This window comes from Anomaloglossus baeobatrachus, chromosome 2, assembly GCF_048569485.1.
Source record: "Anomaloglossus baeobatrachus isolate aAnoBae1 chromosome 2, aAnoBae1.hap1, whole genome shotgun sequence".
In the NCBI taxonomy this organism is placed as follows: Eukaryota; Metazoa; Chordata; class Amphibia; order Anura; family Aromobatidae; genus Anomaloglossus; species Anomaloglossus baeobatrachus.
The window spans coordinates 474,185,145-474,202,024 of NC_134354.1; the positions used below are offsets into that span (position 1 = coordinate 474,185,145).

General features: G+C 50.9%; 1 protein-coding gene across 1 annotated transcript in view; it reads left to right on the forward strand.

Moving 5' to 3' along the window:
• The window catches only part of ANKFY1 (ankyrin repeat and FYVE domain containing 1), a 137,048-nt gene that overhangs the window by 97,984 nt on the left and 22,184 nt on the right, over positions 1-16,880 (forward strand). The gene's annotated exons all lie outside the window — the stretch shown is intronic.

Below are 16,880 nucleotides of genomic sequence, written 5' to 3' on the forward strand. Positions count from 1 at the left end.
TCGGCTCTTTTTATTGAGGTATTCTTTTACCCACCCAGGGACTGCTCTTGGGCGTCCCAATTGTCTGGGTCTCCCAATGGAGCGACAAAGAAGAAGGGAATTTTGTTTACTTACCGTAAATTCCTTTTCTTCTAGCTCCTATTGGGAGACCCAGCACCCGCCCCTGTTCCCTTCGGGCTGGTTGTTCTTTTGTGTACACATGTTGTTCATGTTGAATTGTTCTTTTGGTTCATGGTTCAGTTCTCCGAACATCCTTCGGATTGAATTTACCCTAGACCAATTCATAAGTTTTCTCCTTCCTGCTTTTGCACCAAAACTGAGGAGCCCGTGATCCACGGGAGGGTGTATAGGCAGAGGGGAGGGGTTACACTTTTTAAAGTGTAATACTTTGTGTGGCCTCCGGAGGCAGAAGCTATACAGCCAATTGTCTGGGTCTCCCAATAGGAGCTAGAAGAAAAGGAATTTACGGTAAGTAAACAAAATTCCCTTCTTCCTCCACATAACCTACCAGACATACCAAAGGTTGTCTGGGAAGTTCACATCTATAAGCCCCTTCTATTTTGTTTAGAACAGTTATCCAGAAAGACGTCAACCTGGGGCACGTCCACATCATATGGAAGATGCCGGCATCGTCTCCATTACACCTAGGACAGTCAGAGTTACTCCTCAGTCCCATTTTACACATAATTAGCGGGGATCTATATGCCCTATGCACCACATAAAGGTAGGATAATCTTGCTGGTTCACTCATTAATAATTTCGGTATGTATTCCAGGACACTTTCCCACACCTGATCAGTGATCCCATCTATTTCTCCCTCCCATTTAGTTCTAGTTCTTACTGGGTGGTTAAGCAAATATGTATGAAATAGATCCCTATATGTAGTTGATATGATTCCTCTTGTAGGTCCGCCACTACACACATACTTCATTCAATACTAGGTCTGCCTGAACCAGCAATGATTGCTTAACCCCCTGAGCCGTTACAGCATGTGCCATTCGCCATTCGTTTATAGTGGTACCACCTGGATGGAGATACCCCAAATTCATCTTGTATTTGTGTAAACGGCTTCAAATATCCCTGGTCTAGAATTTGCCACATATACCATATACCTTTTACGTGCTCATTCCTTAATTTTGCCTATCTTGTATATCTCAGAGCAGTTATCATTTTCCCACACCGGAGTGAATTCAGTTATTGCTGTAATCCCCCTCATCTACTTGATCTTTCTCCAGATTCTGTTCATCAAATTAAGTGTGGGGCTTGTTTTCCCTAGCTTCCCAAATGATCCGTCTTCCAATCCTAGCACCAATGGTCATCGATGTAACACATGCCCCAACAATCTGGATGCTGGATCCATCACCACTAAATCCGCCCATCCCCTGAAATGTTGACTCTGAGCTGCTAGATAATATATTCCCGGATTGGGTAATGCTAACCCTCCCTCATCCTTTGGTCTCTGCAACGTTTCAAGTTTGAGTCTGGCTTGTTTGCTCTTCCATATTCGAGCACGGAACATAGAATCAATCTCCTTAAAGTGACTCTGAGGGATCCAGATAGTAGTATTATGCATCACGTAGAGTATCTTGGGCAATAAGTACCATTTTCATAAGGTTAATCCATCCTATTACTGATATAACTGCTTGGAATAAGCTTTATTTCTTACTACGCAGTTGCTTTAGCAAAGGGACTAGATTAATAGTGATGTAATTCCCAATCGGTAAGGATACTTGAATGTCCAGATATCTAAACTGATCCACAACCCGCAATCTGTTGACCTCATCACCCGAGGTTGACCAGTCTATTTCCGCGTCCACCTGGAATAGGTTTAATTTGGTCCAATTTATAGTCGGTCCAGAGATCCTTCCGAACTGTTCGATCACCCGCATGGCATGGCTCAATGATGCTCCCGCGTCTCCCAAAAATAACAGAATGTCGTCTGCATAGAGGGCTATCTTTTCTTCTAGAGGGCCATATACAAATCCCTATATCTCTGTTCTGCCGTATAGCAGTCGCCAGTGGTTCCACCGCCAGAGCAAAAAGGAGAGGCGAGGGCGGGCAACCCTGACGAGTACCCCTTTGTAAGTCCAATGTGTGTGACAACATTCCATTAATTCTCACTTTAGCCACTGGTCTAGTATATAACAGCTGTATCCAAGATATAAAGTTAGGGCCAAATCCCATATGTCTTAGCACTTCCCACAGCTACCCCCATTCCACACTGTCAAATGCCTTATGAGCAGCTATCTAAGCTATCACCCTCTGTACCGGATTGTCCACCGGTAGCTGCATGATAAGGTATAATCTTCGTATAATTCTTTATCGTTCCTATGGGAGACCCAGACATTGGGTGTATAGCTTCTGCCTCCGGAGGACACACAAAGTACTACACTAAAAAGTGTAGCTCCTCCCTCTGAGCATATACACCCCCTGGATAACCAGATCTAGCCAGTTCATTGCTTTGTGTTCAGGAGGCATACATCCACACATGCATTCTCATCTGATTTTTCATTTTTGGAAAGTTTTTGAAGAAAAGCGGGTCCAAGCCTGGACTCCCGGCATGTTTCTTCTCACCCCACTGTGTCGGCGGTGCTGTTAAGGTTGATTCCAAGGCTGGAGCCTTACATGCCGCGCTCCTTCACCATCCCTCGGGCTCTGGCTTGAAGTGGGAGCCAGCACGGTTCTCCATGCTTTGCAGGAGACCGGTCTCCATCCGCAGCCCTTCAGGATCCTGCTGGACGGAGCACTCATCCCCAGGGACTTGGAACCCTGCGTCTCAGCAAGCTAAGTACCTGAGACGTTTATATTGGGAAGGTCCCTGTACTTTATTATGGTGGGAGAGTGTGCTGTGTAACTTTTCTGACATTTCCGGCCGGTTCTCTGGTTGTCGCCTGAGAACCGCGCCGATGGTGCCTGCGCGCCGGCCGCATCACTTAAATTTAAGCCCCGGCTTTGCCGGAGGCCTACTTTCGATTTCACTGCCCTCGCATGTCAGTCATGCAGAGGGACAGTGCGGCTCCGCCCAGCGGCCGTTCGGCACAGGGGAGGGACACTCCTCTCTGAGTACATGTCCCCTCCCCTGTAAATCTCCTTGGCCCTCCAGATCCCGCTCTCAGAGCAGGTCCCGCCCCCTCTCCTCGCTCCGGCGCCATTTTCTCAGCGTTTTTCTCTGGATCAGCGCTGGCTGCAGCATCCCTGCTAAGCTGCTTGGGGGTCCGGGCTGTGGGATCTGGAGGGCACACAAACGGTCTGGTAAGCCACAACCTCCGGTTTTGGACCTTCTTATATACTCTCTGGGGGTCATTCTGGCTCAGAGCCCCCACTTCAGCAGCATGTCTCACACGAGGAGCAAGGCTGCAAGGCTGTACTCAATATGCACTGCATGTAAGCTCGTGCTGCCTGAACCGAGCACATATCCACATTGTGATGCTCAATGCCTCAGCCTGGAATCGCACCCACAGTGGTCCCTCCGGCTGCTCCGGCTCCGGTGGCTGAACCCCCGGCTTGGGTAGAATCCTTCTCTAGGTCAATCTCCCAGTCTTTTGCCGACTCCATGGGACAGCTGTCCCGGACTTTGCTGAACATGCATCAGCCCCCTTCTCAGGGCGCCTCTGCTGCTAGGGCTCTCTCAGCGGAGCTCACAGAGGATTCTTCATCTGGTCCCAGACCCCGTCCTCCTAAAAGGAGATGCAGGGTCCCCTCTCCTTCCTCGTCCCGCGGCTCTGATTCAAGAGCTGACTCGCAGGACGAGGAGGATGCCTTTACGGGGGGCTCAGAAGCTACCTCCATGTGCCCCATTGATCTGTCCGAAAGTGACTCAGATGTTAGTGATTTGATTGCGTCCATTAATTCTGTACTGGACCTCAATCCGCCAGTATCAGAGGAGCAACCCTCTCTGGCAGAAAAGCACCAGTTTACCTTGCCTAAAAGGACAAAGAGTGTGTTCTTTAACCACTCCAGTTTTCAGGCCACTATGACCAAGCCTAGGGCCTGTCCTGACAAACGCTTCCCAAAGCGTGGTTCTGATGACCGTTTTCCCTTTCCACCTGAGGTGGTCAAGGAGTGGGCTCATTCACCAAAGGTAGACCCTCCGGTGTCTAGACTCTCAGCCCGGACCGTTGTATCAGTGGCTGATGGCACCTCTCTTAAGGATTCCACTGACCGCCAGGTTGACCTTCTGGCCAAATCTGTATATCAGGCGGCAGGGGCCTCGTTCTCCCCATCTTTTGCAGCAGTGTGGGCTCTCAAAGCCATCTCTGCTTCTCTAGAGGAGATGCATTCCCTCACCAGGGAATCTATGCCCGAAATGGTTGCCTTGACTTCCCAAGCTTCAGCCTTTTCATCCTATGCCATGTCTGCCATGCTGGAGGCTTCTCACCGCACTGCGGTGGCTTCGGCTAATTCCCTCGCTATCCGCAGGATCTTGTGGCTTCGAGAGTGGAAGGCAGATGTTTCTTCAAAGAAGTACCTTGCTGGGCTCCCTTTTGCTGGATCCAGGCTATTCGGTGAACAACTGGATGAAATTATTAAGGAAGCTACTGGCGGGAAGAGTACTTCCATGCCACAAACCAAAACCAGGAAACCTGCCCAGGCTAGGAACCAGTCGAGGTTTCGTTCCTTTCGTTCCTCCAACTAGTCATCCTCTAATCCCTCGGCCTCGGCCACTAACTCAGCCAAGGACCAAAAACCCAACTGGCGCACAAAGGCGCGTCCACAAAAGACCGCAGGAGCTGCTGCCACTAAGGCAGCCTCCTCTTGACTATCTGGCCGCGCCAGCAACGTCTTTAGTCGGTGGCAGGCTCTCCCACTTTGGCGACGTGTGGTTTCAACACGTCTCCGATCAGTGGGTGCGGGATATCATCTCCCACGGCTACAGGATAGAATTCTCTTCCAGCCCGCCAAACAGATTTTTTATGTCAACTCCCCCCTGCTCCAAGGCCGCCGCCTTCTCTCAGGCCGTGGCATCCTTGCAGGCCAACGGAGTAATTGTTCCGGTTCCCGCCCGGGAACGGTTCAGAGGTTTCTACTCAAATCTCTTCCTAGTCCCCAAAAAGGACTGTTCCTTCCGGCCCATCCTGGATCTCAAGCTTCTCAACAAGCATGTTCAGGTGCGGCATTTTCGCATGGAGTCTCTGCGATCAGTCATTGCCTCAATGACCCAAGGAGATTTCCTGGCATCCATCGACATCAGAGATGCCTATCTGCATGTGCCAATTGCAGTTTCACACCAGCGTTGGCTACGTTTTGCAATCGGAGAGGAACATTTCCAATTCGTGGCTCTCCCCTTCGGGTTAGCCACGGCCCCTCGAGTATTCACCAAGGTCATGGCAGCAGTGGTTGCGGTTCTGCACCTCCAGGGGTTGGCAGTGATTCCTTACCTGGACGACCTTCTAGTCAAGGCTTCATCCAGCGCAGACTGTAAGCGGAGTGTCTCGCTCACTCTCGCCACTCTAGCCCAATTCGGGTGGCTTGTCAATCTGCCCAAATCCACTCTGACTCCGACCCAGAGGCTCACGTACCTAGAGATGCAGTTCGAGACTCTGCCGGCACTTGTGAAGCTGCCCTTAGTCAAACAGCAGTCCCTCCATCTGGCGGTGCGCTCTCTGCTGAGGCCCCGCCGTCATTCCATCAGGCACCTAATGCAGGTGCTGGGTCAGATGGTGGCATCAATGGAGGCTGTTCCCTTTGCCCAGTTCCATCTGCGTCCTCTACAGCTGGACATTCTCCGCTGTTGGGACAAGCGGACTTCCTCCTTGCACAGGCTAGTGGCTCTGTCGCCACAGACCAGGGGCTCACTTCAGTGGTGGCTTCGGCCCCTCTCTCTGTCTCAGGGACGCTCCTTCCTGGCCCCGTCCTGGGTGATCCTCACCACGGATGCCAGTCTATCCGGCTGGGGAGCGGTATGTCTCCACCACCGAGCACAGGGCACTTGGACTCCGTCCGAATCAGCCCTCTCGATCAATGTGCTGGAAACCAGAGCTGTGCTTCTAGCTCTCCTAGCCTTTCACCACCTTTTGGCGGGCAAGCACATCCGAGTCCAGTCAGACAACGCGACAGCGGTTGCCTACATAAATCACCAAGGCGGGACACGCAGCCGCCTGGCAATGTTGGAGGTTCAACGCATCCTTCAATGGACGGAGGACTCCAAGTCCACCATATCCGCAGTCCACATCCCAGGCGTGGAAAACTGGGAAGCAGATTATCTCAGCCGTCAAACCGTGGACAGTGGCGAGTGGTCCCTGCATCCGGCAGTGTTTCAGTCAATCTGCCGCAAGTGGGGCACTCCGGAAGTGGATCTAATGGCATCCCGGCACAACAACAAGGTTCCGGTTTACGTGGCTTGCTCCCACGATCCTCAGGCTTTTGCAGCGGACGCTCTGGTTCAAGACTGGTCCCAGTTTCGTCTGTCCTACGTGTTTCCCCTTCTAGCTCTCTTGCCCAGAGTCCTGCGCAAGATCAGAATGGAGGGCCGTCGGGTCATCCTCATTGCTCCGGACTGGCCCAGGCGAGCTTGGTACCCAGACCTGCTCCATCTGTCCGTAGAGGTGCCGTGGCATCTTCTGGACCGTCCAGACCTTCTCTCACAAGGCCCGTTTTTCCGCCAGAATTCTGCGGCTCTCAGATTGACGGTGTGGCTCTTGAGTCCTGGATCTTGACGGCTTCTGGTATTCCTCCTGAAGTCATCTCCACTATGACTCGGGCTCGGAAGTCTTCCTCGGCCAAAATCTATCACAGGACCTGGAGAATTTTCCTGTCCTGGTGTCGCTCTTCCGGCTATGCTCCTTGGCCTTTTTCCTTGCCGACCCTTCTGTCCTTTCTACAGTCCGGTCTGCAGCTGGGACTATCCCTCAATTCCCTCAAGGGACAAGTCTCGGCTCTGTCAGTGTTGTTCCAGCGGCGTATCGCCCGGCTGGCTCAGGTGCGCACCTTCATACAGGGCGCGTCTCACATCATTCCGCCTTACCGGCGGCCCTTGGATCCCTGGGACCTCAATCTGGTCCTCACGGCCTTGCAGAAACCCCCCTTTGAGCCTCTTAGGGAGGTTTCTTTGTCTCGTCTTTCACAGAAAGTGGTCTTTCTAGTGGCCATAACTTCCCTCAGGAGAGTCTCTGATTTGGCTGCGCTCTCTTCAGAGTCACCTTTTTTGTTTTTTTCATCAAGACAAGGTGGTTCTCCGTCCGACTCCGGACTTTCTCCCTAAGGTGGTTTCTCCTTTCCACCTTAACCAGGACATTTCCCTGCCTTCCTTTTGTCCGGCTCCTGTTCATCGCTTTGAAAAAGCGTTGCATACTCTGGATCTGGTGCAGGCGCTCCGGATCTATGTGTCTCGCCCCGCTGTTCTTAGGCGGTGCACCTCTCTTTTTGTGCTACCCACAGGTCGGCGTAAGGGCCTCTCGGCTTCTAAGCCGACCTTAGCTCGTTGGATTAGGTCGGCCATTTCCGATGCCTACCAGTGTACTCAGGTGCCTCCCCCGCCGGGGATCAAGGCACACTCGACCAGAGCTGTCGGTGCCTCTTGGGCTTTCAGGCACCAGGCTACGGCTCAGCAAGTCTGTCAGGCTGCCACTTGGACTAGCCTGCATACCTTTTCAAAGCACTACCAAGTGCATGCTCATGCTTCGGCAGATGCGAGCTTGGGCAGACGCATCCTTCAGGCGGCTGTCACCCATTTGTGAAGTTAGGCTCCGCCTACTTCTCAGTTTTTCTGTTTATTCCCACCCATGGACTGCTTTGAGACGTCCCAATGTCTGGGTCTCCCATAGGAACGATAAAGAAAAAGAGAATTTTGTTTACTTACTGTAAATTCTTTTTCTTATAGTTCCGTATTGGGAGACCCAGCACCCTCCCTGTTGCCTGTTGGCAGTTTCTTGTTCCGCGTGTTATCACCGGCTGTTGTCGTAGACAGAGGCTCCGGTTGTTCCGGTTCTTGCTCTGTCTTTACTTGTGGGTGGCTATTCTCCTTCAGCTTTTGCACTAAACTGGCTAGATCTGGTTATCCAGGGGGTGTATATGCTCAGAGGGAGGAGCTACACTTTTTAGTGTAGTACTTTGTGTGTCCTCCGGAGGCAGAAGGTATACACCAAATGTCTGGGTCTCCCAATACGGAACTATAAGAAAAAGAATTTACGGTAAGTAAACAAAATTCTCTTTTTTTTCGCCGTAGATCTACTCGGTATGAACTGATCTCATATTATTGACCTGCCCCAGGGATAGGTAACGGCTGATCAGTGGAGAATACTGGGTGCCAGACTCCCATCGATCTCATATTGTTGACCTGCCCCAGGGATAGGTAACCGTTGATCAGTGGGGAATACTGGGTGCCAGACCCCCACTGATCTCATATAATTGACCTGCCCCAGGGATAGGTAACAGCTGATGAGTGGCGAATACTGGGTGCCAGACCCACAACGATCTCATATTGTTGACCTGCCCCAAGGATAGGTAACAGCTGATCAGTGTGGAATGCTAGGTGCCAGACCCCCACCGATCTCATATTGTTGACCTGCCCTAGGCATAGGTAACAGCTGATCAGTGGAGAATACTGGGTGCCAGCCCCCCACTGATCTCATATTGTTGACCTGCCCTGGGGATAGGTAACAGTTGATCAATGGGGAATGCTAGGTGCCAGACTCCCACCGATCTCATATTGTTGACTTGCCCTAGGGATAGGTCGCAATATAAAAGTAGTGGGCAGCTCCTGTTTTATCATACTTTTGCCATGATTTCAAAGCAGTTGTGGAGATTGGCTGATTGCTTGGTAATCCTTTCTCTGATCTTATAGCAAAATAAGAAGCTGCAGCATCCAGGCGTTATTAAAACAAAATGTTGTACTTGGGTCAATAGTAAATACAATTTTCATTGCAGCTTAAAGAATTTGGATGCTGTTGTTTTTTTATTGCTATAGGAGCTTTACATATACAACGACTTTTTGTTTTTGATATTTGATGGTTTATGAGTTTTATTAAAGATCAAAAGCAAAAAGTCCAGCACTCAATCACAGCAGCATAAATTTTTCTTCACTTTATTTGAAATGCATCAGGACTGGATAATAACTCCCAGCATTTATTCAATGTGTGTCAACCTGTCGCCCTTAATCATAATCACTGGTAGCCGCTTTTAACTAGTAGCATTAGTTAACTGATAAGTTAATCCCTTAACTACCAGCAGTAATATTACATTATAAACTACCATAGTGTAATCCCCACCAGCTGCTGCCGGCAGCCGGTGGGGATCCGTGCACATGTCAGCTGATTTGTACAGCTGATATGTGTTCCTGACAGGCATGCGTGGATCCACGTTCCGCCCATGCCTGTTAACCCCTTAAATTATGCTGTGAAAATGTCACCGTGTTCATGTGAGCTGATGGTTGGCATGGTAGCACAGGGTCATGTCATGACTCCTGTAGCTAGCATGAGTCACTTCCTGTTTCACTCAGCCGGCCGCTGTCAGTGACAAAAGGTTAGTGTTTCTGCTGTTCTCAGCTGTGTAGCTGTGATTAGCAGCAATTCAATGAGCTATCAGACTGCTAATTTTTATAGTCCCATAGGGAAGCTGGTAAAAAAAAAAAAGTTTTAAAAATCTAAAAATTCAAATCACACCCCCCCATTCGCCCCATTGAAAATGAAAGGGTAAAAAAAATAAAAAATATACACACATTTGGTATCGCTACATTCAGAAACTCCCGATCTATCAAAAAATAAAATCAATTAATCTGATTGGATTTTTCTTGCTGCTACGTAGTTTACCAAACTCCAAAATTACATTTTCTGGTCGCCACAAATTTTGCGCAAAATGCAATAACAGGCGATCAAAACGTATCATCTGCGCAAAAATGTTAACGTTAAAAACAATAGCTCGAGATGTAAAAAATAAGCTGTTGCTGAGCCATAGATCCTGAAAATTGAGAAAGCTACAGGTCGTGGAAAATGGCGCAGAAAAAAGTGGCCACTTTGAACAAACTTCCGATTATTTTTTTAACCCCTTAAATAAAAGTAAACCTATTCATGTTTGGTGTCTATGAACTTGTACCGACCTCAGACATAACACCCACAGATCAGTTTTACCATGTAGTGAACACTGTGAATAAAATATCTCACAATCATGGAATCGCACTTGTTTTGCAATTATTCCGCACTTAAAATTTGTTTGCCATTTTCCTGTACACCTAAACTTTTTTATAGTTTCATTTTAAAATTACAACTTGTCCCGCAAAAAACAATCCCTTATATGGCAAGATTGATGGAAAAATGAAAAAGTAACGGCTCTCGGAAGAGGGAGAGCAAAAAAAAAACCGGACAATCGCCCGGGGGTGACGGGGTTAACATGCGTTTGATAAATGGTGGGGTATGTTGGTCTGCACTTATGTTTTTGAAATAAAGTGAAGATGATTTTATGCTATGGAGATGGAGTGCAGGTCTTATTACTTTTTATCGCACATTTGAATGACCGTGCACCTGCCGGTAGACAAAGTGGGAATCTTGTATTTACACATGTTATTGATCCCCAACACTTCCACACAATATACAAATGGGAGATTTCCATGGTTATTGCAGAATGCTCCATTTCTTTTTCGCTCCTAATTGGGAGACCCAGACAATTGGGTGTATAGCTACTGCCTCCGGAGGCCGCACAAAGTACTACACTTAAAAGTGTAAGGCCCCTCCCCTTCTGGCTATACACCCCCCCGTGGGAGCACGGGTCCCTCAGTTTTTTGCTTTGTGCGAAGGAGGTCAGACACGCACGCATAGCTCCACTGTTTAGTCAGCAGCAGCTGCTGACTATGTCGGATGGAAGAAAAGAGGGCCCATACTAGGGCCCCCAGCATGCTCCCTTCTCACCCCACTTTCTGTCGGCGGTGTTTGTTAAGGTTGAGGTACCCATTGTGGGTACGGAGGCTGGAGCCCGCATGCTGATTCCTTCCCCACCCCCATTAGGGCTCTGGGTGAAGTGGGACTTTACCGGTCTCCAGGCACAGGAGACCGTGCTCCATCCGCAGCCCCTGGAGAAGCCGCTGGATATGGAGCTGAGTATCGTCAGGGACATGGCCCTGCTCCGTCAAGGTACTCTGTGTCCCCGTGCATACGCGCGCACACCGCAGCATTGCTGGGTGTGTTAGTGCGCCGGGGACATCAGCGCTGCTGCGCTTGTGCCATTTCCTCACTACAGCTCGGCTGAGTGGGTAGACCAGGGCGAACGGTCGGGCCGGCCGCTGGGGTCAGTCGCACTGTGACACGGCTGGGACTTGTGGTGCGCCGGGGACTTCCGCGCTGGCCATGCATATATCTCGGCCGCGCTTATTACTACAGTCCCCGGCTTTTGCGGCCTAGTTCGTCTCGTACCCGCCTCCGCACCTGCCAGTCAGGAGGAGGGCGGGACGCTGTACAGAGCATCAGCGCTGAGGGCTGGAGTCTTTTTTACATACTCCAGCCCTCACACTAGGCACAGGGGGACGCAGTTTCCCGCACTTTTGTCTGTGGCACGCCCACGGTCCGCCCCTCTTCACAGGACGCCGGCAGCCATTCCTGCCTGCACGCTGAGCTGCAGAGGGGAGACGGGGAGACCCAGACACGGGATTCTACGGCCTCATACCCGCTGTTCAGCGGGCGGTAAGCAGCCCTCAAGGGCTCTCCCCCACTTGTGCCGTTTGTGTACCTGGTATTTTGTGTTTGCAAATACTGACACTGTACGGTCGCTGGTGTTCTCGGCTATATACCCTCCTAGATTACAAGGAGGCAACAGCATGTCGTCCGCAAAACGCAAGGGTGCCAAGGCACAGACGTTATATGCTGCCTGTACCGCATGTGGGGCTGCTCTACCGGCAGGTTCCACTGACCCCCATTGTGTGCAGTGCTCGGCCCCTGTGACACTTGCACAGCCGGGGCCTCTGCTAGACGTGACCCAGGGTGTACCACCTGTGAATGCTGTCCAGGTGACAGGAACGGAGTTTGCAGCTTTTGCTGACAGATTGTCTATGACTATGTCAAAAATTCTTGAAACATTGCAGTCTAGACCAGTAACTCAGACCACGGACACTGTTGAATCATTGCTCCCTGGTCCCCCTCAGCTGGAACACTTCCGTGCTCCGGGGGTGTCACACGCACCCCAGGGTGACGTCTCTGACTCGGACGACAGTCCCAGACACCCTAAACGGGCTCGCTATGAGGGGCCCTCAACTTCGTCTCACTGGTCAGGATCCCAGCGGGATGAATCTATGGGTGATGAGGCGGATGTAACTGACCAGGATTCTGATCCTGGGACCGCTCTCAATCTGGATACACCGGATGGTGACGCCATAGTGAATGATCTTATAGCGTCCATCAATAAGATGTTAGATATTTCTCCGCCAGCTCCTCCTGCGGAGGAGTCAGCTTCACAGCATGAGAAATTCCATTTCAGATATCCCAAGCGTAAATTAAGCTCTTTTCTGGACCACGCTGACTTTAGAGACGCAATCCAGAAACACCACGCTTATCCTGATAAGCGGTTTTCCAAACGGCTTAAAGATACACGCTATCCTTTCCCCCCTGACGTGGTCAAGGGCTGGACCCAGTGTCCCAAGGTGGATCCTCCAATCTCCAGGCTTGCAGCTAGATCCTTAGTTGCAGTAGAAGATGGAGCGGCACTTAAAGATGCCACTGATAGACAGATGGAGCTCTGGTTGAAATCCATCTATGAAGCTATTGGAGCGTCGTTGGCGCCAGCATTCGCAGCCGTATGGGCACTCCAAGCTATTTCAGCTGGGCTTACGCAAGTCTACTCAGTCACACGTACATCTGCTCCGCAGGTGGCACCATTGACCTCTCAAATGTCTGCATTCGCGTCTTACGCGATTAATGCTGTCCTAGACTCTACGAGCCGTACGGCGGTGGCGTCAGCCAACTCCGTGGTTTTACGCAGAGCCCTATGGTTGAGAGAATGGAAGGCACATCCTCGGTCGGTGGCAGGCTCTCCCGCTTTGGCGACATTTGGCTGTCACAGGTCAAAGACCGTTGGGTGAGGGACATTCTGTCTCACGGGTACAGGATAGAGTTCAGCTCTCGTCCTCCAACTCGTTTCTTCAGAACTTCTCCACCGCCCGACCGGGCCGATGCTCTGCTGCAGGCGGTGGCCGCTCTAAAGGCGGAAGGAGTGGTGACTTCCGTTCCTCTTCAGGAACAAGGTCACGGTTTTTACTCCAATTTGTTTGTGGTGCCAAAGAAGGACGGGTCGTTTCGTCCCGTCCTGGATCTAAAGTTGCTCAACAAACACGTAAAAACCAGGAGATTCCGGATGGAATCTCTCCGCTCCGTCATCGCCTCAATGTCTCAAGGAGATTTCCTAGCATCAATAGACATCAAAGATGCTTATCTCCACGTACCGATTGCGCCAGAGCATCAGCGTTTTCTACGCTTCGTTATAGGAAGCGAACACCTGCAGTTCGTAGCGCTTCCTTTCGGGCTGGCAACAGCCCCTCGGGTCTTCACCAAGGTCATGGCAGCAGTAGTAGCAGTCCTGCACTCACAGGGTCACTCTGTGATCCCGTATCTGGACGATCTGCTGATAAAGGCACCCTCTCAAGAGGCATGCCAACACAGTCTGAACGTGGCACTGAAGACTCTCCAGAGGTTCGGGTGGATTGTCAACTTTTCAAAGTCAAATCTAACCCCGACCCAATCACTAACATATCTTGGCATGGAGTTTCATACTCTCTCAGCGATAGTGAAACTTCCACTGGACAAGCAGTGCTCGCTGCAGACAGGGGTGCAATCTCTTCTTCAGAGCCAGTCGCACTCCTTGAGGCGCCTCATGCATTTCCTAGGGAAAATGGTGGCAGCAATGGAAGCAGTCCCTTTCGCGCAGTTTCATCTGCGCCCTCTACAATGGGACAATCTCCGCCAATGGGACGGGAAGTCGACGTCCCTCGACAGGGATGTCTCCCTCTCTCAGACAGCCAAGGACTCTCTCCGGTGGTGGCTTCTTCCCACCTCATTGTCAAAAGGAAGGTCGTTTCTACCCCCATCCTGGGCGGTGGTCACGACAGATGCGAGCCTATCAGGGTGGGGAGCAGTGTTTCTTCACCACAGGGCTCAGGGTACGTGGACTCAGAAAGAGTCCACCCTTCAGATCAATGTTCTGGAAATCAGAGCAATTTTTCTTGCCCTGCGAGCCTTCCAACAGTGGCTGGCAGGCAAGCAGATCCGGATTCAGTCGGACAATTCCACAGCGGTGGCGTACATCAACCACCAAGGGGGAACACGCAGTCGGCAAGCCTTCCAGGAAGTCCGGCGGATTCTGACGTGGGTGGAAGACACAGCATCCACCATATCCGCAGTTCACATCCCAGGCGTGGAAAACTGGGAAGCAGACTTTCTAAGTCGCCAGGTCATGGACGCAGGAGAATGGTCCCTCCACCCGGACGTGTTTCAGGAGATCTGTCGCCGCTGGGGGATGCCGGACGTCGACCTGATGGCGTCACGGCACAACAACAAGGTCCCGGTTTTCATGGCACGGTCTCACGATCACCGAGCTCTGGCGGCAGACGCCTTAGTTCAAGATTGGTCGCAGTTCCAGCTACCTTATGTGTTCCCACCTCTGGCATTGTTGCCCAGAGTGCTCCGCAAAATCAGGTCCGACTGCCGCCGCGCCATTCTCGTCGCTCCAGACTGGCCAAGGAGGTCGTGGTACCCGGATCTGTGGCATCTCACAGTAGGCCAACCGTGGGCGCTACCAGACCGTCCAGACTTGCTGTCTCAAGGGCCGTTTTTCCATCTGAATTCCGCGGCCCTGAACCTGACTGTGTGGCCATTGAGTCCTGGATCCTAGGGACCTCAGGTTTATCTCATGAAGTTGTTGCCACCATGAGACAGGCTAGGAAACCATCCTCCGCCAAGATCTACCACAGGACGTGGAAGATATTCCTATCTTGGTGCTCTGCCCAGGGAGTTTCTCCCTGGCCATTTGCATTGCCTATTTTTCTTTCCTTCCTGCAGTCTGGGTTGGAAAAAGGTTTGTCGCTTAGCTCCCTTAAAGGTCAAGTTTCCGCGCTATCCGTATTTTTTCAGAAACGCCTAGCGCGACTTCCTAAGGTACGCACGTTCCTGCAAGGGGTTTGTCATATCGTTCCCCCTTACAAACGGCCATTGGAACCCTGGGATCTGAACAAGGTTCTAATTGCTCTCCAGAAGCCGCCTTTCGAGCCTATGAAGGAGATTTCTTTTTCTCGGCTTTCACAGAAAGTGGCTTTTCTAGTGGCGGTCACGTCTCTTCGGAGAGTGTCAGAGCTGGCGGCGTTATCTTGCATATCTCCCTTCCTGGTGTTTCACCAAGATAAGGTAGTTCTGCGTCCAATTCCAGAGTTTCTTCCCAAGGTGGTATCTTCCTTTCATCTCAATCAGGATATCACTTTACCATCTTTGTGTCCGCATCCAGTTCACCAATTTGAAAAGGGTTTGCATCTGTTGGACCTGGTGAGAGCACTCAGGATCTACATTTCCCGCACGGCGCCTATGCGCCGTTCGGATGCACTCTTTATCCTGGTCGCTGGTCAGCATAAAGGGTCGCAAGCTTCCAAATCCACCCTTGCGCGGTGGATCAAGGAACCAATTCTTCACACCTACCGTTCTGCTGGGCTTCCGACTCCTTCTGGACTGAAGGCCCATTCTACCAGAGCCGTGGGTGCGTCCTGGGCATTACGGCATCAGGCTACGGCTCAGCAGGTGTGCCAGGCGGCTACCTGGTCGAGTCTGCACACTTTTACCAAGCATTATCAGGTGCATACCTACGCTTCGGCGGATGCCAGCCTAGGTAGACAAGTCCTTCAGGCGGCGGTGGCCCACCTGTAAGAAAGGGCTGCTTGACAGCCCTATCACGAGGTATTCTTTTACCCACCCAGGGACTGCTTTTGGACGTCCCAATTGTCTGGGTCTCCCAATTAGGAGCGAAAAAGAAGGGAATTTTGTTTACTTACCGTAAATTCCTTTTCTTCTAGCTCCAATTGGGAGACCCAGCACCCGCCCTGTTTTTTCTTAGGGTATTTGTTTTTCGGGTGCACATGTTGTTCATGTTGATAAGTTGTGTTCTCCGATATTGTCTATCGGATTGAATTTGTTTTTGAAACAGTTATTGGCTTTCCTCCTTCTTGCTTTTGCACTAAAACTGAGGGACCCGTGCTCCCACGGGGGGGTGTATAGCCAGAAGGGGAGGGGCCTTACACTTTTAAGTGTAGTACTTTGTGCGGCCTCCGGAGGCAGTAGCTATACACCCAATTGTCTGGGTCTCCCAATTGGAGCTAGAAGAAAAGGAATTTACGGTAAGTAAACAAAATTCCCTTCTTCTCTTGTGTTGGCCCTGCAGGTGAAATGGACACTTTCTTTATCGTTCCTTTGGGAGACCCAGACCATGGGTGTTTAGCTTCTGCCTCCGGAGGACACACAAAGTACTACACTTAAAAGTGTAGCTCCTCCCTCTGAGCTTATACACCCCCTGGTAGCCAGTCCTAGCCAGTTTAGTGCAAAAGCTGAAGGAGAATAGCCACCCACAAGTAGAACCGAGTAAGAACCGGAACAACCGGAGACTCTGTCCACGACAACAGCCGTTGATAACACATGGAACAAGAAAATTGCCAACAGGCAACAGGGAGGGAGCTGGGTCTCCCAATACGGAACTATAAGAAAAAGAATTTACGGTAAGTAACAAAATTCTTTTTCTTTATCGTTCCTTTGGGAGACCCAGACCATGGGACGTTCCAAAGCTGTCCCTGGGTGGGAATAAACAGAAAAAACTAAGAAGTAGGCGGAGCCTAACTTCACAAGTGGGCGACAGCCGCCTGAAGGATGCGTCTGCCCAAGCTCGCATCTGCCGAAGCATGAGCATGCACTTGGTAGTGCTTCAAAAAGGTATGT